This window comes from Pinus tabuliformis, chromosome J, assembly GCF_031772625.1.
Source record: "Pinus tabuliformis cultivar Carrire ecotype Pingquan chromosome J, CPIR1, whole genome shotgun sequence".
In the NCBI taxonomy this organism is placed as follows: domain Eukaryota; kingdom Viridiplantae; phylum Streptophyta; class Pinopsida; order Pinales; family Pinaceae; genus Pinus; species Pinus tabuliformis.
The window spans coordinates 125131330-125158070 of record NC_142295.1 but is presented as its reverse complement, the minus strand read 5'-3'; positions in this window follow the sequence as shown (position 1 = coordinate 125158070).

Here is a 26741-nt window from a genome sequence, read left to right as displayed (position 1 = left end):
TTCTTTTGATTGGAATTGACTGGCAGGATGTCGTCTTCCTTCTTATGTTCCTTTCCAAATCATAGTACAGGTTTGTAATATGATTGTACCTGGCACTATTATAGATGAAGGTGCAACTGTGAGTACTCTTTCGTCCACTTCTTGGCAAGCGCTCGGTTTGCTACCACTTGTGCATGTTACCCAGAATCTGTTGGATTTTAACAGAGGAACCAATCAACTATTAGGGATCCTCCCTGAGTTGCCTATTACATTGGGAGGGAAATTTATTTATCTCAATGTGATGGTAGTCCTAGGCCCTTTAGATTACAATTTACTTCTTGGGTGTGACTATGTTTCTGACATGGGAGCTATTGTTTCAACACTCTTTCGAGTGATGTGTTACCCGCATGAAGGCAGAATTGTCATTATTGACCAGCTTTCATTTCCCGGTCCAAATATGGCTTCCAGTCAACCATCTTCCCTAAATGGTCCTTTTTCCCCAATGGTATCTTCCTCGCCATGAGTTAATTATGTGGCAACCCGTTCCATGCCTACATCAACTGACAATCAATTCCATGATGTTGTACATTATGTACTGGGGGCATTGGAACTAGATCTCTATAATGATCCCTTCCAGATAATTGTTCTCCCATCTGATGAGAACCTCTTAGAAGTCATGACCTCTTATGGGTTGTGAACAAGGGTATGGGGATAGTTCCAAGTCTTGTGTCAACCTCATTAAAAAATGAAACGAAGGGTATGAGCATAGTTCCTTGCCTTGTGTCAAGCTCATTAAAAAATGAAACAAGGAATATGAGGATAGTTATTTTACTCTGTCAACCTCATTAAAAAATGAAACAAGTGCTAGAGCATAGTTCCTTGTCTTGTCTCAAGCTCGTTAAAAAATGAAACAAGGAATCTGAACAGAGTTCCTTATCCTGTGTCAAGCTCATTAAAAATGAAACAAGGTCCTCTGGATCAAAGTTCCAATTCGAGTCTTTGATTTGATCTCGTAAAATCCCAGTCGACTCTTTCACTTAATCTTATAAATTAACCTTCATTTCATCCACCTGATAGCCATGAGTAGTCTACTTAGGTGAATGCAATGAAGCTTGGGGGGCATGCACCTAGAATTGAGTCATCATGTTGGGAGCATGTGAACCAATCTCAAGAATAGTTTTTTTGTTTCCATCTTGTGTAAAAGTGAAACTGAATCCAAGCATAGTTTTTCATTTCAAGCTTGTGTAAACATGAAACTGAATTCAGGTATAGTTCCCTATGCTTCAAGCTTGTGTAAAAATGAATCCATGTCCATTTTAACCCTCATGATTGCCATTCTATCAACCTTTTCTATCAGATGAGTCTTGGTTTTTCTCCTTCCATCGTTACTATCTGCTTGGCCAATCATATGCTTTCACTTGGTTGTTTTATCCTTTTTGAGGAACATCTGCAATGAGTTGTCTCATTCACCAGCCTCTTCACATAAATCAACATGTTTTGAGAAGTTCCAACGTCACTGGAACTGGTTGTTATCCTAGACACCACTCATTCCTCAAAGTTGAGTCCTCTTTAAGCTCTTTTCAGACTCTCGAAATATGAAAATATTTCCAAGCACTTGTCCTTTTCAACCAGATTGGAAATGACATATACTCAGTCTATGTTTAACCCTTTTTTAGGCCGAGATAGATTCTTTACGAAAAAGGAATACGTTGATCGAACATGGTCAATAGGTTCTCTCTTGTATTATTCTACACTTTTTTTGAATTGAGAGACAAATATACGAAAAAGAACTTGTGGAGTTTCCCTTTTTTCCCTTTTCAAACTCTCTAAACATGAAAAGGATCGAGTTATGATTGTCGTTAGACTTGTTAAAACATCAAATGGAGACAAACTTGTCCATCATGACAAGACCGAGTTTCACCTTCGCTAGAATCGTTAAAACATCACATAGCAATGGATTCACCCGAAGGGTGGAATTATACAACAAGTATATGTTATCCTCCTCAAGCTTGATAAAAATAAAGAGGTACTGGTGAGCAATGACTGGGGAAAATGGGAAAAGGGGTAAACCACATTATGGGATCAAGTCGCTCTTGAACATGACACTTTCACTTCATCATTGTGACTATTTGGGTTGGGTTATCTACTTGATGGTCATCATACCTTGGTCTATCATACCATCCATTACTTTTGTTTTGGGTCAATGCTTCCAATCCATTCAGTGTCGCCGACATGTTCAAGAGAAGTCACTCAGTTTAAAATTCATCCTTTGCAATACTCATAAACCTTCATTTTCATGACCGCCATTCCTAAACCTTGTGTCGTCAGTCAATTTTCATCTCCAAAATCATTACACTCATTTCATGTCATTGATGTGGGATACATCAAGGGCCTCTTGTGACGAGTTTCTTATTATCAACATCAGCACATTATCCAATAAGTTGACTTAGAAACATCCTTCCAATACCTTGAGCCTTGCATACATCAATGGAAAGTTTCTCGCTTTTAAAAATAGGCTAATATCACTGGACTTTGACCAAAAGACTTTGTATGGTGTTTGACATCAAAACATCTATTCAGACCATGCAGAATGTACTGCAGTACCTTGAGGATCATCATCATTATCAGTGATTTCTCTCGCATTTGTTAACGAATTACATCATTGGCTGGTAATCAGACAGTGTCTTCCCATCGTCAACTTCAGGTCACATATTTGAATGGTTAGACTCATACTTGAGTGAACGATTGAACGAGATAGAAGACCCCAGATCTAGTTTCATCCATCCAGGCTGCGATTTCAGGAAATGTACAAAATCATCTGTACAATGGCTTTACATTGATGGTCATCTTATCATGGGTCTATATCTGTAGACGATTGTCTATGTATTTGTAATGAAAGTTTATATGTTGAGCATGGGTATGCCTTCCCTCAGCGATTCATGAGAAAAAATCAAAATGTCATTATATTATGTATTGTAATCAATGGAGGTCACCAATCACTTTGAAACCTCCTCATCACATTGTAAAGCATATCACTCGACATCATTATTTTCAACTTCATGCTTTATGGGGTAGTTGTTATAGATCTATTTAGGCACATCACTCCCATCATTTATATCAGTACCACTAGGGCTCATCAAACCCTAATTCAATTGATACATACCCTAAACAAGTCACCACTTTGAATGCCTCCTTCCCTGAGAGTTTCGTGCCCTAAATCCCTCCAGAAATGCCTCCTTGAGGGACCAGCGTAGCCATGGACAGAGGTAAGTGCACTTCAGTGCAGGTAGGCCCATGTCAGGGTGCTCTACAGAGCACCTAGGCCCACTTTGACCTGCCTGGGTGAGATTGAGAAAAATTCACATAGGGTTTTGGGAATATTCTTATCTTCCGGAGCCATCTAGAAGATTCCCACACTTATCATCTCCTATGAGCTTGAAATTGGATATGAAATGAGTTAAGTAACCTCCTATCCTCTCATCCCTTCCTCCATGGAAACTAACTCTAAGTTTGTAAGACCATTCAATACCCTCATTTATGACCAAACCTCCTCCATTTTCCTATAAATTGACCACTCATCTAAATGATTAGGGATTCGACTTTGAGAATTTGTAAGGAGATCCTGTAGGTGTGAAGATTGAGATTATAAGAAAGTATTGTTATGCTGCCATAGTGCTGTGCTATTAATGTGATTTTGGTTGGAACCCAAGCTGGAAGAGTGGTAATGGATCGGACTTCATGGTTGTAATTCTTCCTTCTACTTAATATAGTTGTTTACACATTTTCCCATATGCTTATCTTGATATATGATATTTATATGTCTGAATGTATCTGATTCCATTTACTTATAGTTGATAGATCTCTTTCTTTGATTGGTTCTCTGTCTTCTGTTTAAGCTTGCACGTACTTTTTGAGCGAGTTAAGTTCGAGAAGGAGCGACGGGAGCCATACAAAGGATACAAAAGGAAAGCGAAAGAACAAGTAGGTCCTTTGATTCCCTTTGTTTTATTTATCATCTATAGAAAAAGGATAAGCACTTTAAATTTGTTGTTATAGGTATAGCTACCTACCTAGGGAATTAGTATTTATCCGTAGATGCAAAATTCCTCATAATAGGTATGCAAGGTATTGGAGAGGGCGGAGGGAGAAGCTTACAGGGAGATGGAGCCCAGCCACAAGTCATGACTGGGTCATCGGCCACCTTGCCCCCTGCTCTATGTGTAATTAGGCTAAGATAAGGAAGAGAGAGAATTTTGGCACTGAGAATTCAAAGAAAGACTGTAAAATGATCCAAATCTAGAGGATAACACCTCTTTCTTTTGATCAGGTATAATACAGTACAAGGATGGCTCGGACAACAAGAGGAAGAGGTTGCCGAAGATGAGGTCGGGAGCTGATAAAGGCTAAATACCCAAACAATTCAGAGCCCTAGACAGGAAGGAAGTCAGTCGAGCACCTCATCAGTGACGTCGTTGAGGCATACCGAGAGGGAACAAATGAAGGAATTCAAAATTTACTAGATGAATGGGAGGCAGAAATCAAGCAAAGTAGTGAGACAAAGGAGGAGATAGAGAACTGGATGACATTAGTCCCAGACCCTAGGAATACCAGAGGAAGAATAACCCAATTCAAACAAACTTTATACCTCTACTGTCTTATGAAAATCTTGTTGGGGAAATCCATGGAACAAATCTAAGTGGGGATGGCTCTCTCTCTCCAAGACATAAAAAACTACAAACAAGATTTGCAATGAATCCAGTTCCAACTCCACAAGTAGGATATCCACCTGGACAGAATTCAAAGGCATATCCCATGCATCATTGAACTGCCTGAGATGCCTGGGGAAACTATCAAGGATCCGACACCGGTGGAATCGACATCAAAAGACCAACAGGGATAGTTAGTTTATCTAGTTTCTTTTTGTTATTATATTCGGGTAGCATTTGCTTTATATTATGCATGCTTATGGACAGATAGACATATAGAGTCTTGTCATGAAACAAACACATACTTAGCTTAGTTATAAAGACTAAAAAATTATTGTTTTTAGATGGCTTATAACCCAGATAGGTGGCCAATAGACTTGGTTTCCCATTTGGCAAGTTGAGGCCACCTAGCTTACCTATGTGGTGTAAATTCCCCGATTATAAATAGAAAATAAAGGGTCATGCGAAGCTTAACAAAACAAAAAAAGATGAATCTACGGTGATTTGATTAATAATTATAATTATGATTATGATTATAATATAATTATAAGTGCTATGTTTTTTATTTTATTTTTTATTAATTTAAAAATGTACGTTAGATATTTTATTGATTTATTTACTTACTTATTTAATATATTTTTATTTTTATTTATTTTGACCTAGTTAAAATGTTAAAAAAATACAACATTTTTATTACAGTGGGTTGGAGAGACCCTCTTGACATAATATTAACTAACATAAATTCATCTTAACACTAGATCTACCAAACATTAAGAAGAATCAAATCTCTTTTCATTATAAAAAATATTCACACTTTAGAAAATTTAATCTCTTAAAACTAATTTAATTATTAATTATAATTATTAATTTTATTATTTTATTTTATTTTTATCTATCTAAAATCAAAATATCTAACCATCAAAATATAACTAATACAAATCCAAAGCCAAAACCAGTATCACTCAGGATACAAATCCAAAGCCAAAACCAGTATCACTCATGTATCCTTTAATTGGTTTAAAAATATAATAATTATCCTAAATCTCACCGAAATTACAAAACAATATACTCCAAATTAAAAAACCAATGAGTCCGAAACCTTGACAACAAAACTCATATATATATATATATATATATATATATATAATTAAGATGGGATTCACTTTCATTTTTTGTATCCATAAACTGCAACTCGAATTTTAGTAGATTAATTAATTAAAGTCAGCATGCTTAGTTAGTGAATATGCTTACTGAAGTTATAGTAGCATTTAGAAGGGTTGTCTGAATTCATTAGGTTAATTATGTGGAAATTCTTTCAAATTGAGAGATAAATGGCTTTGCATTATCAGCTTTGCTTACCTTTCCATCCTCTTATCTTTAACATGATAAAATGATATCTTATTGCATAATTCTTGACAGGTTGAAAGGATGGAAACAAACTAAATTTTTAGTCAATGGGTGATAATTTAGATATAGAAAATGAAGAGTGCAATTACAAGTGTGATGGATAGAGATTTATGAAAGATAAATTTAAATTTTAGTTTATATATTGGTGTAATATTTGGAATTAGGAATTTATAAATAATAAGATTGTGATTTTTATAATTTTTTATTGAATGGGTGACAACTTAGATATAAAAAATGAAAATTATAATTATAAGTTTGATAGATAGAAGCTTATGAAAGATAGTTTTAAATTATAATTTATATGTTGGTGTAATATTTGGAATTAGGAATTTATAAATAACAAGATTATGAATTTTATTGAAGTATGTTACAATTTATATGTATATGTTTAATATACTAATTTAAAAAGAAAATTTATGCCATATTTTAATCTTTTTTAAAATTTAAAAAATATATATTATCTATATATCTATCTATATATATATATATATATATATATATATATATATATACTCTTCATGGTGTGAACTATTCCTATGAATTTGCATTAATTTGTATCATTTTTTTTTCATCTCTATACTTATTGTATTGTACGCATACCCAATCAATCATTTGTCTTCATTTTTCTATATCAATTTTTTTTTTACTGAAAACATTTCATCTCATCATATAAATCACTCATTTCTTTTTGACAATCATGTCTCTATTGTTCAATATTTGAAATTTAAGATCTGAAGCCAAGTTTTTTTTTTTTTGTCACTTCATTAGGTTTTCCTCTTTGTTTCATTAGGTATAAACTTTTGTTTTGTGACTTGTATCTAGAATTTATTTGAATCATAACCTAAAATACGATAAAGATTTTTCGCACTCAAAGTAAGTGAGGTACTCAATTCATTGAGCAATTCAAATCCATAAGAATTATAATTAAAAAGCTACTTATTTCTACAGGGTCCAATCTTAAAATTTAAATTCCTATATTTTTATTTTGAATAGTATCATAACTCAAATAGACCAATTACACATATTTCATTAAAATGTTTCTATTACAAGGGAATCACTAAAATTGAGTTTTTTTGTTATTTTAAAATTCCAGATCCACTAATTAATTCCAAATTTAATGAAATATATGCATTCACTAACTTTGAACCTTTTATATATTCTTTTTCTATTTTCACTAATTTATATATTTCACTTGTTTTATATAATATACACTTTCATCAACTTATACATACAAATATTTCATCTACTCAATAAAACCTTAGACATTATAAATGTTCTCCATATTTATACGAAATTACAAAATTAAAGAAACATATGGCACTCTTGAAATTATATCCATACACAATTTGAAAATGTAATAAATTGTTATATATATTCACCATAGCATTATAGGTCAACTCACCATTTTATATGAGCATATCTCATTTCATTTTATATGAGCATATCTCATTTCTTTGGTGATGGGAAATTTACTACGTCTATTTATAGTAATAGTCTCCACTAGTTTGTCTATCTAATTGTTCCTCTTAAAACAATATGTGCATAGTAACTCACTTTGACAAACGTGTCTACTACTATGAACATTTACTAATGTCTTTTAGTATTCTAGGAAATCCTAGGACAAAATACTTCAATATATCCTCCCATGGTGCTCTTAGAATGGGAAATGGCACATAAATCATCCCACATTCTTTCTTAAATAAGTCTAATATTATCCTCAGGCTTTCTGATTTTTCCCTTTTAAAGTGATTTAATAATCTTCCACTGTGTAGTTATTTCACCATTATTACATATAAAACATTAAGGGACACCTAATCTCTTAGATTTGAACAAATAAACTCCTTTTAAAAAATAATGTCTTTTCGTTTCTATCATGTACAACTTGATTCTACAACATTCCATAATTTATTAAAAAAATCCACTCAAGCTTAATGAGATTCTTATTTATTCAAATTTCACCAACTTATTCTTATCGTGCATACCATGAAGGATCTCCTATTCATTGTGTTCAGAACGTTTCTGTTTATTTAATTTATGTCTCAACATAAAGGTATAACCCCGCATAAACTCAACCCATCTTATATGCTTCACATTTAACTTAGCTTTAATCTTAATAAACTGCATTATGCCATCTTCGCTAATCACTTCTCCAATAGCCATTGATATTCCATCACATCCACTTTTAACCATAATACCCAAATGAAAAACTCCTAAACATCTCCAAGCTTCTCTACACTAGCATATTCTATTGAAATTCTTACTTCATGCACACTGTCTTACTAGGTGCACAAATTCCAAGAAACATTTTTATCAAATTCTTATAAAAGTTAGCAATGGTGTAGTGTTAGGTTCCTATCCTAACCACCATATTTTAGGTTAGGTAGGAGTTAGTTAATCATTATATGTGACCACTCTCTTTGACTAAGGACCTTTATATAATAGTATATGGATATTCTATGTAAATGGAATGATTATGTAAATCCCTATAGGTTTATGTTACCCATGGGTGGCATGACCATAAGTAGCTAGTGATTTTACCATGAAAAGTGTATTTAAAGGATACGAGAGTAGGGAATGTTTGTCTTGTTTTCTGTTTTTGGGGCTCTTCCCTATGGAAGGCCACTTCACCTTAAAATCTTAGTGAATATGTGTTCTTCTTTGGATTATTGACATGTAAGGATATTTTTCGATAACATTTCTATTAAGGTCTCTTTATTCTAGTTAACATATAATAATATTCTATATATACATTGTTTTGTTGCAATTAAAAAATATTAAGTAACACTACAAGTGTTATCATAGCTCTTTCATGAGCCAATTCACCTCCAAATTTTAGTAGATTTTCTTAGGCTAGAGATGTGTTTTGACATTTTGAAATAACATAATTATCAATCATTCAATGGGTAAAATGTGGTTGGAAAGGAACACATGTAGGAAATATAAGTGGAATCATATTGTTAGGAAGCCTTGTACCACTTGTTACCCATTTGAGTAATATTGAACCAATCAATGCATGTATAAAAAATCTCACTTCCATGTACTTTATATATCTATAAAAAATCCACAAGGAATACCTGAAAGTTTCCCTGGATCAATTGATTAACTATCTTGTTACTATGGTACACTAAGAATAACACTTGGGGGCATCACTATCTAATACTCGTGGAGTAGGGTCAATATATTTCTAAGGTCATAGTTGAGCCTATGTGATTAGTGATCTAAGATATGAATCTATGTATTATTATTGAACTCCACCACTATATTAGAGAGGTATAGCTCCTAGCATTCCTCTATCTCCAAGATTATGTAAACCATAACTTCAATTCTTGGCTAATAAAATTCCTTCATTTTGGCATCTAAAAGGAATTTGAAGATTCTATCACCAAAGTAATAATTAGCTAGGAGTAATACTCAAATAGAAGTACAATTTTTTTTTTGGGTCACACTGAAACCATGGGAGAACTATATCACAAGGTGCCATGCATTATGTTGATCACAAGGAATGCCTCTTAAATAAACTTTTTAAGTGGACCCAACAATATAGTAATTCGAGGTATATATATAAATAAACACCTTTCAAGCTATTGGTAGCAATGAGATAGGTGGAGAGTAACTCTTCCACAAAATATTTGGTGATCCAATGGTTAAAACTTGTAACATTGAAAACTCAAAGAAGGAACAATAACCCCACTAGCTTATAACCACCAACAACCTCAACCCACTCATTTGATATTCCTAGAAGTCAACATGTGAGGCTTTACTTAAATACGTGGAAGAAATAATGAAATTGAAATATGGCATCTCGAATACATTATGAGATCTATTGAATATCAATTTAGAAGATCCAAATGTTTATCCAGCCAAAGAGGAATTCATTTCCCATAAAAATTAGGCAAAACCTATGTTTTAGGACAATCACCACCCGCATCTTTAGGATCAAAATTCATGGATTTGTTTCCCATAGGCTACCATGGAATGTTTTGATGAGACATATACCTTAGGGTGGGTTACTCAAATGAAACATTATTTCTCTCTCCATGGCATTATTGATTACCTACACAAACTACACATGGTAGTCTTGTATTTTTGTTATGAACATTCACAATGTTGACAGTGGTATAGGAAGGCCTATAAAAGACTTATTATCTAGACCTAGTTTGAGTAAATACTTTATACTCATTTTGAGCAAGGAAGTCACCAATTTGGATTCCTATCAAAATTATTCCAGAAATTTTCAATTATGGAATATATTTCTTCATTTGAGAAATTGGAAATTGACATAGAGGGTCAATCCAATTTATTTTCTAAATATTGTTTCATTAGTGGTATCAAGGATGTAATTAAAGAACATGTTATGGTGCATATACCAAGATACTTTGGAAGCTTATGAATAAGATAATTATCTTGAGACATGATCAATTCGTAGACCAAGAAACCTTTATTCACTACTCACTCTAACACCCTTGCAGAAACTATCCATAGCTCATCCAACTCATAGCCAGTCCAAATCCACAAGTTATCTCTCAATGAGATGGAAAAACATCAATAAGTCCATATTTATTATAATTATGAAGACATTTCAAAGGGAACAAATCTAGAAAAAATATAATTTTTTTCAAATGGATTTATATCCACATGACTACTTAGAGGACATTCCCATTTAATATACTGTTGAAGTAGTTTTGGAATACACTTTCACTTCATGGAAGTTGAAGCTTCCTTGCAAGCTCCTTTTAAAGAACACAAAATTTCTCTATATTCCCTATTATGTTTATCAACAATAGAAAATTTGAAATTATTTGGCTACATCAACCACTACCAAGTGATTACGCTAAATGATAATTATAGAACCAAAAATTTAATCCATAGGAGAGTGCCATAAAACATTGATTATTATGTACATCCCATATGTAATTTTCAAATTATGATCACGAAGAAAGTCATGATGAAATATGGATGGAAAATGTGATAATATGAAACTACAAGTGGGTGAGTATCATCTCAAAACTAACATGTTTTACATTGAATGGGTGGTTGTGATATAATTCTTAGGATGGAATAGTTGTACAATTTAGGAGAAATCACCATGGATCTCAAAGAATTGTACATGAGATTTACATAAGATGGGTAGAAAGCATACCCTCAAGTACATTATGTTGGGTTCGCTTGAAATTTAACCTTTCATTATACAGAGAAGTTGTTAAAGAAAGGAAACATGTTTGTTGTTATGACATTCAATTACATATAGGTAATTGATACCAAACCACCATATATTTAATTTTATTTGTAGTGAGCTCTATATAAGAATTAACAAGTCTTTGAAACCCTACAAAGTTTACCACCTTAATTATAGGGAGTAGAACCATAGTATTCCAATCATTTTGCGAAGCTAGCCACCTAATGTATGTTCTTATAGGTATGCTTTTGCAACAAAATAATAAATTAAAAATCTTATCGAGGAATTATTGGAGGTGGATTATTGTTTCCTAGTATTAGCCCTTACTCATAACTAGTGGTCATGGCATTAAATAGGGAAGGTACTCAGTGCATGTGTCCTAATTTTTGGGCTCTTAATATTTGAAAATCAAGGACAAATTTCTTGTTCTAGTTATTGGTGTTCTTTTTAATGAACTTCATGGAGCCAAGATTTTCACTAAACTTGACCTTCATTTAGGCTACCACTAGATTGGAAAAAAAGAGGAAGACATCCCTATGAATAATTTTCATATGCAGGAAGGTTGTTATGAGTCTCTATTCATTTTGGAATTTGTAAAAATTAAGCCTTCTAAAGCATTACGAACAAGATATTTTGACCTCTCCTCTACAATTTTTTGTTAATATTATTTGATTTTATTTTAACTTATATTAAAACATGGGAATACCTCAAGTATATTAATAGAGTCTTGAACTCTTATAAGATCACCAAATATTTGTAAAATTCTCCAAATTCACTTTTGGAGGTTCAATATAATGAAGTATGATTTCATCTTAACAAAACAATATCTATGTAAGATTATTCTTTTCCTAGAACCCTAAAGGGCTAGTGTGGGTTCCTAGGACTTGTGAGGTACCATAGGAAGTTTGTGAAAAATTGTGGAAATTTATTTCTCCCTTAATGTTGTTGCTCAAGAAGAATTCCTTTGTTTGGGATGAGGCTATAGAAGACGGTTTTTTATCTTTAAAAGATGCCATGTGAACAACTCCATCATTAATGGTGCTTTAATTTACTATGACATTTTATTATAATGTGATGCCTCTGATAGAGATATGGGAGCAATAATAATGTGAGAAGAGTTCCCTTTACCATTCATCAATATGTAGTTATTTGACCACAATTTATCTAAATACATTTATGAGAAGGAAATGATCATTTTCTTACATTTCATATAGAATTAGAGCCCATACATCATAGGTCGAAATTCCCAAATTAAGACTAATCATAATAGTCAAACTTACATTTTTCAACGAAGGTTATCCTCATCAAATCTACACCAATGAGCAAACGAAATACTAGGGTACGACAATGAGATTATCTATAAGAAAGGTAAAGAAATGTGGTCACAATTATGTTATCTTGATAGTTTGAGGGGAATATATATCTTTTCACCTTATATATATCATTCAAAACATCAATAGGATTTAGGAGTATCCCAACCCTCCTAAGGGGTATAAATGGTAGCTAGATCCATTATGATATAAAGGTTTCACTATTCTAGTAAAGAATTATTCCTTCATACAAATAAATTTAAATAAATTTCATTCCTCACCTACAATTGGTCATTTTGCATTTCAATAAGCATATGAGTGAACTAATAACCCATTCTTTTGGAGGGGATTAAAAATTACATGTATGATTTTGTGGATAGATGATACTACTATCAGTCCCAAGAAATACATGGGTTGTAATCATTATGGATTTTATGGTTGGACTCCATAGGGTGGGAAACAAATTTGGTTTTTTTTTTTTTTTTTTTTTTTTTTTTTTTTTTTTTTAGTTCACGGACCCTGGTCAGTTGATCCGCTACTCCAGGTTCGAGAAATCTGGGTGGACCCCACCCGAAGGGGGTCCACCCCTCGGTCACCACAGACCTAACCCCAAGAGCTTTCGGGTTTCGACCTTGTGACCTCCCATTGGCGAGGCCCTGACTTGACCGATTGAGCTAACCCTTGGGGCTTGGGAAACAAATTTGTTATCATCATGGTAGTTTATTTTCTCTCTAAATATTTTCACTTTTTCACCCTACCACATCCATTTTCTCCATTTTTAGTTTCCTATATTTTTCTTGATCATATTTCTTAGTTACATAAGATGATCACTTCCATTATCTTAAATTGGGGCCCTATCTTCACTATAAAATTTTGGAAAGAACTTTTTAAACTATAGGGCACCCAAATAAAAATAAGAATTTCACATTAAAGAAATGGCTAAACTAAAGTTGTTAAAAAGTGCATACAAACCTATTGAGATGTTTTGCTTCAGAAAAATCACACCAATGGGCACAATGGATTCCCATGATGGAACAATTGTCCAATACATCCTATCATGGAGCTAAAAAATTGAACCCATATAAAGCATTTTATGGAAAATCCATTGTTCACCACTTAATATTTATTAATAAATTCAAAGGTTTAGGTCGCATATCACAAACTTCAAACTAGATATTTCATTCTAGGCATTCTAAACGATAATCTAGTTATGGATTAAAGAAAAAAAAAGGAATAAACCTGTGAACCAACATTGATTATAATGATATTTATAGCAAGGGATCAAGTGTTTATTCAACATATACCATATAAAGAAACACCATTCAAACAAAAAACAACTTAGAAATTAACACCCAATTTCTATAACCCTATGAGATCATCTAGTGCATTAGACAACTGGCCTACAAACTAGACCATCCATGTAACTCCATTATCAATCTGGTATTTCATGTGTGTTGTTTAAAAGGATCATGGTATCAAAGTGCAAGGTACAAATCAACCTACTAGGAATTGATGAACAAAGCTCCATTTAGCATAAGCTAGCAATGGTATTAGATACTAGTAAGTGCCAATTATACCACTTGAAAATTTGTGAAGTATTAATTGAATGGAAATATATACCACTTGAAGATGTCACATGGGGACTAACCATGATCTTGAAAGAGTTGACTCATATTTAACCATGAGGACAATGTTTTTTTTCAAGGGGGGAGCATGTTAAGTTCCTACTCTAACCTCCCTACTTTAAGCGACTTAGTATTTAGTTAATTATTATATGCAGTAAATGTAGTCTTTGAATAAGGTCAATTGGATAACATTAGATATATATTCAATGTAGAAGGTTCTAACTTATATGGTGCAATATGTAATTGGTTCCCATTTGTTGTGAGAGTAGAAGTAATTAGGGATTTCTTTGAGAAAATCTATTTAAAGAGATGGGAGACTAGGGAATGCTTGTCTTATGTTTTCTATTTGGAGCTCTACATAATTAAATTTCATCCAATCCTAAGAGGAAATTTAATAGTGTATTCTTCTTCACATCATCAGTATATAACATAATTTATATATCTTTTATCTTATTGTATCTTATTTTCAGTTGTGATATAATTGTGTTCTTTCCATACCTAGTTTTAACAAGAATTTCTTCCATATGGCTAGGGTTGGAGCCACAACAGAGTGGTGACAGGACTTAGATCCATAACCCAAGGAATAATGAAGAATAAAGAAACTACTCTCTAAGGGTTTGTGCACTTACCTAGAGGAAATGTGGTTGATGTAAATCCCCTTTCTTGAACACTTTCTTTTGATCCCTCCTTTTAAAACCTACACACACATAGCCAATAAAAATAAGCACAATAGTATATCTAAAGAAAAATTGAATACTTGAAGTGAAAGGAATCTACAGTGTAACACAGAATCCTATAATAGATTAAATAAACATCAAAATGTAGATAGGGAAGATGAGTTTCTTATTGCTAGATAAGAAATAGTACAAAGGTAAATAATACACCCATTACTTGTTATCGACAATGATGGGCCTCTTAGAGTCCTATCATTTATAGGATCTCAAGGCGATTGAGCATTTTATCTTAGGAATCTTATATTGTAAATAATTGTAAATCTGCAAATGATTTCCAAATAAAATAAAAATAGAATAAAAAATGAAAAGAGGCTATAAAAAATTAGGAAAAAACAAAAAACATTGAAAGAAAGAAAATAAGATTGAACCCCATGAAAAGAAAGAAAAACAAAAGGAATAATACTGAAAGTGTTTCAAGTCTAAGTGCCACTATTGATAGATAGTTTTCTTCATCATTGATAAATAAAGGTTGTGTGTATCTTGTTTAAAATGCCACGATGACTAGTTATTTTTTAATCATACAATATAATCATGGTTAAACATGTTTAAATTTCTATAAATTAAACGAGAAAATAAAGATTTTACAAACAATTTAATCTTGGTAAATTAGTAGTTAGGTAGAAAATGACATTGATTCAACTGTTTAATCTGAATCAATAGGAGAAATAAGTGATAGGATTTAGATAGTTTTTTATTTTTTATAAAAGAAAATAATGTGGGTTTGCTAGTCTAAGTGCACCCTTTAGCAGAATAAAAATGTTAGTTTAGTTAAAGGGTAGGTAAAATAGTTGGTTTTATAAATATATGCCTATGCCCATTTATCCTAAGTTTTAGTGACAATGAAAAATGAAAAAAGGCACCAATGGATAAAGTATTTGATATATTTCATATTTCACCTTTATCCTAAGTTCAAAATAAAAGCATAAAAAGCGCTTATGGACGAAGGTTTCTTTGTCGTATTTTGTTAAAGGACACTACTGTCAGAGCATTGGGATCATCCATCCCTCATGATCCACGACCCTCATTCACTTCCGCCCCCCCCTCTCCATCCTACCTTTACCGTCGGGGGAGGGTCTGAAAAGGCATTTTCCCCTGCTGGGCCACATCCCTATGTGGTGCCCTCTCCTTATTTCACACCCCACCTTGTGATACTACTTACCACCCTCTAACCCCTCTGAAACCACCTTCCCCTCACCCTCTTTACCGCATCCCCACTTCATCACCTCCGCCACTCATCTCCTGCCACTACGCCTAGTCGTTACCCAATTAATTTCTCTCCCGAAAAAAAAAATTATGTTCAACATTTAATTCACCTTCCAAGGTGACCGTTCAAACATAATGTTCCCGTGCCAAACCTCCAACAGATTTCATCTCTCTTCCTATAAAAGATTTCGAAACATCGCCTTTCTCCCTTTCACTGCTTATTCTCTGTAATTCACAGCTTTTACATAGCGACAAATTTAAAAAACTAAATGGACTCGACCTGATCAAATTCTCAGAACTCTGTGTTTTTCCCTTCACAGCTTATAAACTCAAACTATTCCCGGTAAGGTCTCCTATCAATTTCTGTTATCTTTCACTAATACAATCATGCATCCAAAGAGCAAAACCCATGAGAAACTATTAATCCATTGATCCCTCCCTCCAAAGAATTAGATCACATTCCTTTAGCTGTCACGAATTATCAGATTGGTGAAACCCAGTGTGATTGTGAGTTTTTAGAGCTATATTGTTGGCTGGAAGACAAGCATGCAGATAAAACTGATGAAATTGGACTTCGGGAGTCCAATATTCCTCATTTTATTTTTCCTCTGACCTTCCAAGCCCCTGAATTCACCAGAAAATGTCAGGCCTATTATGTCCCTACCCAAAGATCTATTATGGCCCTATATGATGACATCTTGTTTACCATTGCTACCCAATCCATAAATGAGATGATGTTGGTTCCCCTATGGAAAACAGTTCCCCTTTTTCCTTAGAAGCACTCACCCAACTTTATCAAAAGCTTGATTTTGCCACAAGAGCCAAAATTTTTGAGATATTCTTGCCTAAAAATACCCAATTAGCCAAGAAGAACCCTCCATACCCTTCCTCTATCTTCCCTGATCAAGCTATACAAATTATATCCATAATTTCATACATTTTGGGTTATTATTCTGATCAGTGAGTAGATGAGCCCATTCTAGGTGTACTTTCCATATTTTCCATAGACAGTAAACCATCCATTTTATTCAATTTCTATCAATTCTTGGATGATAGCATTCATGAACAATTTATGAAATTTCCAATAGAGCAGGTGTTTAATTGCACTTCCATTTTAATCTACATGATCCTTTATTTTCAAGCAAACAAGTTTAGTTTTGCAATGCACAAGCTTGATGATGAAGGAAACCATGAAACTTGTGATTTTTTGGACTACATTGGTCGTGAAGGAGTAGCAAGAATTCTCATGCAAATAGTTTATTGAAGAGTTTGTTCACCCAGCAATGAACATCCTAAAAAGCTCCATACAACCCAGGACCATTGAAGCTATCAAAGGAATTTTACATTGAATAGATCAGGGCAAGACTAGAGATTGGTATTTATACCAAAGCTACACAAAACTGAGAGTTTATGGATGCAAATTGGTACCATACAGACTTCCAAAATAGCTCCCCATGAGGATTTTTTCCCTGGAATAAATCAGAAAAATGTTAAATTCTGATGACATTCATTTTGTGGGGGCAAAGAAGAAGTCACAGTTTTGAATAAAGACACAGGTTCGGGACATCAGGAGAAGAAACAGACAAACTTATTAAAGAGATGAAATTCAACCTAAGTTTGACATGGTATTATGACCCTTGGGGAAATCAGTTGGAATGGACAGAGAATACTTTGCAAGAAGCTGAAGAACAACTGTTTTCTACTTCAAGTTTACAAACTACCACTCCTCAAAGTGCTGTTTGTGGTAGATAATTGGTAGCTTGTGATATGTTTGAGAGTAGTGCTTTTGGTGTAAGAATAAGTGAATAATTCCCTCCTCGAGGTCAGAGTTTTTTATTTAGATTTTATGTGGAGAATGACGTTGTTGTTGCATTTCTCATGTTGAGTGAATTAAGAACCCAGTGTGAAATATTCTGAAATGTCGTTCACATGGAGGAAGTGAAGAAATGGAGGCTTTAGAGTAGATAGTGATTTGGGAGATTCAGTAGAAGGAACAAATTTCTCCGTCCAATAGAGGTTGGATAGTCCATTGGAAGTTGGATGAGGATAGTTGTTTGTGGCTGATTCGATTGAATATATTTTCGTAGATCGATGAGAGAAACAAATTTATTGTTTGATAGGTGCCAACATACTGTGAAGGAAATCGAGTCGTATGGCTTATGGGTGTAAGCTAATCCATGTAAACTTTTTTCAACATATTAAAATAATTGAGTAGCACAACAACAACATGGTGCTTTTCTCCCGAAAGGGTTTCCACCAGAAATACTTATTTCTTCATGTGTGCTTATTTGGGTTGAGGCTTTCCATGGTTATGATGCTTTGAATTTATTGTTCCTTTCATGTTTTCATAAGATAATATTGTGGATGTGTGTTGGAAATTATTAATCTAGTGAAAATATTTAAAATTGATATAAAGGCCATAACTACTAATTCACCCCCCTCTCAGTAGTTATCTAGTTTCCAATAGAGTATGCCCTAAAATCCTAAGACTAATTTTTTTCAGCTAAGAGATAATGTTCCTTGGACTTAAAGAAATGAGTTTATGATCCAAGACTTCGATCCATTTGGAAAGAGGGAAATCATGCCCCCTTACGAACCATCGACTAGTGATTCTTTGTGGCATGGTTTTCCTTGAATAATAATGAAGATTTAGTCTAGATTTGCAAATAGAAGCCAATAATATTACTGTTGCAATAGTATAGAATGATGCTACTATTAGTTTGACAACTGAATTATGATAGGTTTTCCACTATTTAAAAAAAGTATAATCAAGGTTTGGTACTAAATATATCATTATCAAAATTTAAAGAAGTATTTATTAATATGTTTATGAGATAAAGGATCTTATATCCTAAATAAACTGAGTAAGTAGTTGAATTTCCCATTGAACTAAATGGAAGAGGTTCAATATAACTCAATTGTTCAATAATATTATTGGTGTGATTTATCCAAGTATTAATAGAAATTAGTTAGCCTTGCAAATCTATTCAAAGTGGATGGGAAAATATCTAGCATTATATTGAACATACAAGTGCTTCTTGTGTTAGGTGGTTCAGGTAAACTTGACTTGGTCAAGGTACTCATGGAATTTCAAGCTCCAGGTTTATGATAATCCATGGTTTTTCCCATGGTATCCATCTCTATTGTAGCCTATTTAAAGGTATAAGTACTCTAGGTAAATTGGTCCTAGTGGCTAGAGGGGTCCCAAGCAACGATGTCTTTAGACACAATCAGTTCTCTTAGTATTTCATGATCCTAACAACTGGTATGAGATCTTGGTGAGCATCAGAGTTGTGGTCAAATCCTAGTGAATATTAGATTTTGAGTTGAGCATAAATATGGTCAAAGAATTGTGAATATTAGAGCTAGAGTTGAGTATTGACAATCTTGAAGGTTGGGCCAAGGAGAGAATTGAGATGGAGATGGGTTTCATAGTTAAAACTTGAGTATCAATAATGAGATGAAAAATGAGGAAAATATGTTGGTGGATATTCCCATGATGAAAATGAATGATCTCTATGTAAGAAGGAAATTAGTAAGAAAGGCCAGGTCAAAATATGGGTTAGCAAATGGAGATGGAGTCAATGGTGTTTGAGGATAGTGAATGAGCAAACATGTGATGGGGGCCACAATGGTGTGATAACACTAATGGAAAGTGAATATTCTAAGGGGAATGTGATATCTCAAGTGAGATGGTTGATGAATGATTGAGACTAGGTTAATCTCCCTAGTTCAAGTTTAAGGTGGGGATTGTTAGGGTCATTCAAGTAAACTTGACTTGGTAAATTTACCTATAGTTTTTTTACCTCCAATTTTATGAGAAGCCATGGTTTTTATCATGGTATTCATATGTATAGTAACCTATTTAAAGTCAGAAAGACTGTACATAAATCAGTCCTAGTGACCATTGATATCCCAAAAAATAACACCGCAACTTCTCCTTGTTTTTTGCTCCAAAAATCATGGATGATGCTACATCTATGGTCACCCAACTATGTGATTGAATGTTGAACAATTTAACAATGATATATGTGAACTAATGTGTGTGAAATATTGACAATTCCTAAATGTCTCATCTTATGATCGTATTGTCATTCTTGAGGATTTTGAAATGCTTCTACTACATAAATTAAATAAGTGTAGTTAAAATTTCTCAGAATATTCAAATAAAAACATTACCAACTACATACATTCTTTCTTTGTTTTTTTTACATACGATGTGACATTTTGGTTAGAATTTTTTCAATTTGATTTCATGAGTTTTTTCAATGTTGTACAATCATATACCAAAACTGTTGTATTTCATTTAACTCAAATTTTCAAGTTTTCTCTTCATAGAATCTAAAGTACATATGAAAATAAAATAAAATATGTATCATAAATTACCAAATAAATTTAGATTATAAATTGTATTCAAAATTATTTTAGAAATAATGAATTACTACATAAATTATGTCAACTAGTACATTATTAGTCCCCACCTTGCCAAGGACTATAGCACTCATGGCATGGTCAAAGCCCCTTGAATATTGATTAGTTTGCTGATTTTTAGTAACTTTAACCAAAGTTTCAAAAAAATGTTTAATATCTATACTTTTTCGTAAATTAAAAAATAATTTTCTAATTTCTGTAAATCTTATTTCTAATTTTCCATTGGTTGAGCGAGCCTTGATGTGACACAATTACCCTAGTGGAGGGAGTTTATTATTGGTATTTGTCAGTGCCTGAAAAATCATTTTAAAATAAAAAAGACTAGTTTTGTAAGTGGACATTCTATCGGCGAGTTTTGTGACATTGACTCTGACACTGTTATGCATGACACCGCTATTGATTTATCTAATAATGTCGTAATTGACCAGGTTCTAAGTCCCTTATGTAAGCAAGGAGGTGGGTCGGGTGTAGGGGGAGGGTGGTGGTTGAACAAATATATGGAGGAATCTTTCATTGTGTGGAGTGTGGAGGTGCAAACAATGGTATTTATAAATAAATAAATTTATATATTAATTTAATATCAAACTACTACTATTTTGTTGTGTGAAGAAAGGGTGTGTAGGGGTGTTTGTGTCCCTTTCTCGACACACCATTCACCACATGCACTTTCTCCTGCACTCCCAATGGAAATATTTGTTTCTTCTAAATTCCCTTCATTGCCTAAATTGAAAGAGAAATGTTATGTTCCACTGCTTATCAATTCTGCAATTAGCATTTACATATTAATTTTATGAATGCAAAGCTTGAAGCAAGAAAGGATGCCACTTGATCGCCCAAAGATGAATACTCTTGTTGGAGATACAATTTCCTAAAGCATATCAACAAGATTATAAATTTTTTTCCTATGTGTAAATTCTTTCTTTGCTTATAATATTTTTAAGCAAAATCCTACACGCAGAACAAGGGGCTCAATGATTTTTCCAAGGTTACCCATATACTCATGGCTCCATTTTTTTGGGTCCAAAAATTTTTCATCAGCCCGCTATCTATTTTTTAAATTTGATTTTGCATAATGCACATATATATACCTATATCAGATGTGTGAGAGGAGGGAGAATGTGAGAGTATTTATGAAAATGATTAATAATTCTTTAATGTGAGTAATAGAACTATCAACGAGTGCCCTTTCTTATGACTCAAAGTTGTTTATATACATGGATGGATTTCTTCACACCAAGTAATAACGTCCATTGTCAAAATACGAGTTTTTTTGCTTTGGTCTCAAGTGGATTAATGTTGTAAGATGAATAAAATCTGAATAAAATGTGGAGGATATGTTGCTCTTAATTTGTTTGTACAACACTTTTGATATCAAACATCGATGTCCAATTAAACAATTACGCATACAAAACTTCTCACTCCTTTTTTTTTTGTTATATACCTAATGTAAAATCCATACTAGATGTTTTATTTTAGCACTGGTAAACTGGAACAAGGTTTTGATTTCTTTGTTGTATGCAAAGGGCAAAGAGCTTTCACTGTGTGGAGTTTTCTCTACACCTTCGCACTCCACACAATGAGAAAGATTCCACACAATTATTTATACACATGGATGTGCTTCTTTTCACCAATTAGTAACACCAAACGCAAAAATAAGATTTTGTTTGCTTTGGTCTCAAGTGGATTGATGTGATAAGATGAGGGTGGCATGAATAAAATGTGGAGGAAAGGTTTCTCTCAATTTGTTTGTGCAACACTTTTGACAAAAAACATGAATGTCCACTTCAACAATTATGCATGAAAAACTTCCCACTCCTATTTTTTCTTCTTATATACCTAAGTTGAAATTTTCATGTAAAATTCATACTAGATGTTTTAAGTTAGTAGTGGTAAGCTAGAGCAAGGTTTTGTTTTCATTGTTGTATGCGAAATGTAGATAAATTTCATTGTGCAAAGTTCTCTTTTCATCTTTTCACTCCACAAATTGAGAAAGATTTTGCACAAGATAACAACATCATAGATAAAATAATCTATTTCACCCATTGAGAAATGATAACAACATTTCATCGAATGCATTGTTGAGCGGCTTGTGTAAGATTTTTGTGCTTGGATTAGACCAAGCCACTTGAACTAGAGGATATTATTTTAAAGGAATTAGCTAGATGCATCAAAATCTCGTGACTATGTCCCAATTTCATTCACTAATCTACTACATTTAGTAATTCTTATTCCTCTATTAGCTCATTATGGTTGCTTCTTATCTGATCGCTTGTAGCCACTGCGCTTTTCCTGCCTAGAGAAACACGCAATTTGAGGACCAGTATATCAATTAGAGTGCCCTAAAAAGGTGCAAGTTAATGCGTCATGTTTGTTGAAAAACTTGTTACAAGGTTCAGTCTTCATAATTATTATTGTACTTGTATCATTATGTATTTTATGTAAAAAAGCAAAAAAAAAAAAGAAGAAAAATAATTTTTATTTCATTAGTTAAGCACGTTCTTCACGCTTCTATGATTTCTTGAGTCAAAAATTCAAATTCCTATTTGGACTTCTTGTAAAGAAAAAAGCCTTCCTTTTTTTTAAATGTAAAATGGGAAAATCACCTCAAGAAGCCATGTCAGCCCTCTTGGATGAAAAGTCGACTCATTGAAAGGATGTGTTTTTTCACATGTGAGAACAACTATATATTGATATGCATCCTTGGCCAAAGAGAAATAAATTCGATGTTCTTCTATGATAAATTATGAGACATGCAAAGTTCAAAAGGCTACTTTATGATATTCATTTAGAGAAATGTGAGTTCCTGAGCTCATCTATACGCAAGTTTTCTGTGAAAAATATTTTGAAGAAAGGTGAAAATTCTATATGGCAAGTAATATGAAATGAAAGAGAGCTTCATGTGGAAGCGATTGATTTTATTCCTATTTTGGAGGTCTTGAATTTGCATCTTGGAGATTGGATTTTTGGGTCTTGGATTTCTCACTTTGATCTAATTCTATAAAAAGAGGATATTTTTTTGGTTCCCCTCCTTTTGGGGGTTTTCCTTCGCTTGGAGCCCATATCTGGTGTCTCATATTCTCTGTGATCTTCATATTTTGGCAATTCCTCAAAGAAAAGAAGAAGAATACTACTAATAATAAATAAGTCAACAAATTCACAAGTAATTATCATGACAAAGAAATCAACCCTGATTCATAAGCCTCTTGATTTCTCAACATGGTATCAGAGCTAAGGTTTGAAGAAGGAGACATGAATATCACATTTCCTTAGCATTTGAAGAAGTCTAAAACATCCAAGAAGGTCCAAAATTGGTATATTAGTCGAACATATATTATCTGTAAGGAATCCAAGCTCAAGAAAAGTAGAAACGTGACAATAATAGAGATCTGAATCTTACTCGTCTCTATTCTAGCATAAAGGAAGATGAAAAATATCAATGGATAGAAGTCAAAATTTTAAGTTTATTGTCCCTCTACAAGATTTCTCTAAAAGACCAAAGTTATGGAGCTTGTCTCCATGGTTATAAGGAAGTCTGTAATGTGCATGAAATTCTAATGGAATCTGAAGTCCTATGATGATTTGAGTTTGTAGCATGATGATCGGAGACCATATACATGATGATATAAACCTCATGTTGCATGGTTCACATATTTTTTATGAATCATTTTTATGTGGTTTGTATATTTTCGTGTGGCTCGTATTATACTTTACAACATGGATCGTTTCATGTGGATTTTAATATACTTCACAATGATTTTATTACAGATCTCTGTGATGAGGCTCCCTAATCTCAAAAACCCTCTTTTTAGTAGCTTGTTATATTACATATCTGTGGAGGCTCATATCTAACCAACTGTGGCTCGCATACCTTTCTTAATAGCTTGCATACACTCTATGGCAAGGTCGTTCTACACTCTGTTATGGACCTCGCTATAAACTATATTAAAACATCACTACCCTTAGAGTGGCATCATTCATGGTGGCATCATTATACAAATTAATGGAAAATATTGTTGTACTCTAGACACTATATTAGAGTGTGGCTCAGATTTATTTTTGTGTGTCACCTCTACATTTGGTGGTGTCTTATTACTTTGGTTCATATCAATATGTAATGGCACACATTAACATTCAATGACTCATTATGTTTCTATGGATCACTAATAACCAAGGCTCGCAATTAGAGTAGCACGCGTAATCATTTCCTGTGGCCCATTTCATATATTGCAATGACTCGATCTTACCTCAATGGCCTACATATCCTCTCAATGACTCACACATCTATGACTTGAAGTATGAACATTCAACTTGACATAACAATCTATATAACCGTGATTACAAAATACAGTGATTACAATATATAACAGTGATGATAGTGTTGGATGTGACCTTGTCAATAGTAAAACCTGACCCTTTTTGAAAGTGAGATAGTAATCTACATGACAGTGATACAACGATTTTTGGAAGAATTATATCGAAAGTTTGATAGTAACCGTAGTAAGGCAGTGATATTTGACCTTGTTTCATAAAAATGACTTCAATGGATGATAGTAATAATAATATTATCAGATAAACATATAGAAAAATACATATGATGTACAACTACAGTGTTGGATTGTGAAGTGTTCTCAAGTGATCATGAGATTGTGTTTCTATACATATAAGAACAATGGATTTCACCATGAAGCCAACCTATTTAGAAGGAACCAAAACTATGAGAAAGAAACCAAGATTATCACTAGAATTTGAAGTACTTAGAGCATATCTCTAAGGCACAAATGGATTGAGACTTTGAGTTTGATATAACTCATCTCTGTGTTCTGAATATGAGAAGAAGTTAGTACATGTCAACTAATGGAACCTAGACAAAGCTAGCAGCTCAACGAAGGTTCTAAAGTTGAAGAAGTTAAGGCACCTGTGTTGAAGATAAACATTTGTTGAAGAGTGTCGACAATTGCTGAAGAAATGGATCTTTGCAAGGAAGAGATAAGGTAAAGTTGCAGAGGTATGTATAATTTTTGTATGTACTTCATGATATGTTCCAAGTTCACTAGCTCATGATGGTCAAAGGATCTGCATAAATACAATATCAAAACAAGGACATATAATATCATTGATATGATAGCACTCTAAGTGTTCCATTGCATATGAAGGCTATATATAGAAATGAAAAGGGTAAAAGGAATGGCAATAATATAATTAGAGGTTTTGTAGATTGTAAAAATCTAGGGTTTGTAGATCTTACAATTTGTAACATCTTGAAGGTTTTTGGTATATAGGATTTGTAAACCCTATTAAAAAGGTAAAATATAAAAAATAAAAAAACTACTTTTTGAACTCATATTTCAACTTTTCTCCCTAGGATTTTCCTCAAATTTTGAGTGGGAGCAATCGTTAGATGTTGAATTTAATTTTGCATCCAAGGAGTACCCATGTTTCATACTTTCAATGGACCTTACTACACAAGAAATGTGAAATACATGAAAAAATGTGATTGTAATCACGTTTTTTCACGTATTTAACATTTTTCGTGTAGTAGGGTCCATCGAAAGTATGCAACATGGGTACTCCTTGAATGAAAAATTAAATTTTGCATCCACCAATTTCCTCCGCTCGTAATTTGAGTAAAATCATAGGGAGATAAGTTGAAAAAGTAGTTTTTCGTTTTTCCCTCCAAAACTTGATGAGGTAATATAATATTATTTTATTATTTTCACTATTATTTTATAATATTACTTATGAGGCTCATTTTAGACCTCAAAATTTGCCTAAGTAATATTAAGAGGGATATAACCCTCTTTAAAAGGATAAGTACCATACATTTTGGTTATTACTATTGCTATTTCATCCTTATACTTTACTTTTTTTTCTTTCATAAAGGTTGTAGGTCAAGACAAGATTCATCTAAAGCTTGACTAGCAAAAGGAATAAGTAAAAGAATGTGGAAAAACATGAAGATGAAGAAGAAGGGAGTGGTTATAAGCTTTCATCAAGAAATTTGATTAAAGGACAAGAAATTCACTTACCTCATATGGAAAGAGGGAGATGTAAAGACCCTGATAAATATGATATTGAAGCTTGTTGATTGGTTTGTTCTAGATTGATGATTGAAAGATGAAGAGTGTGAAGTAGTACTTTATTGAAATATGAGAGAGATCATGCAAAGGTAT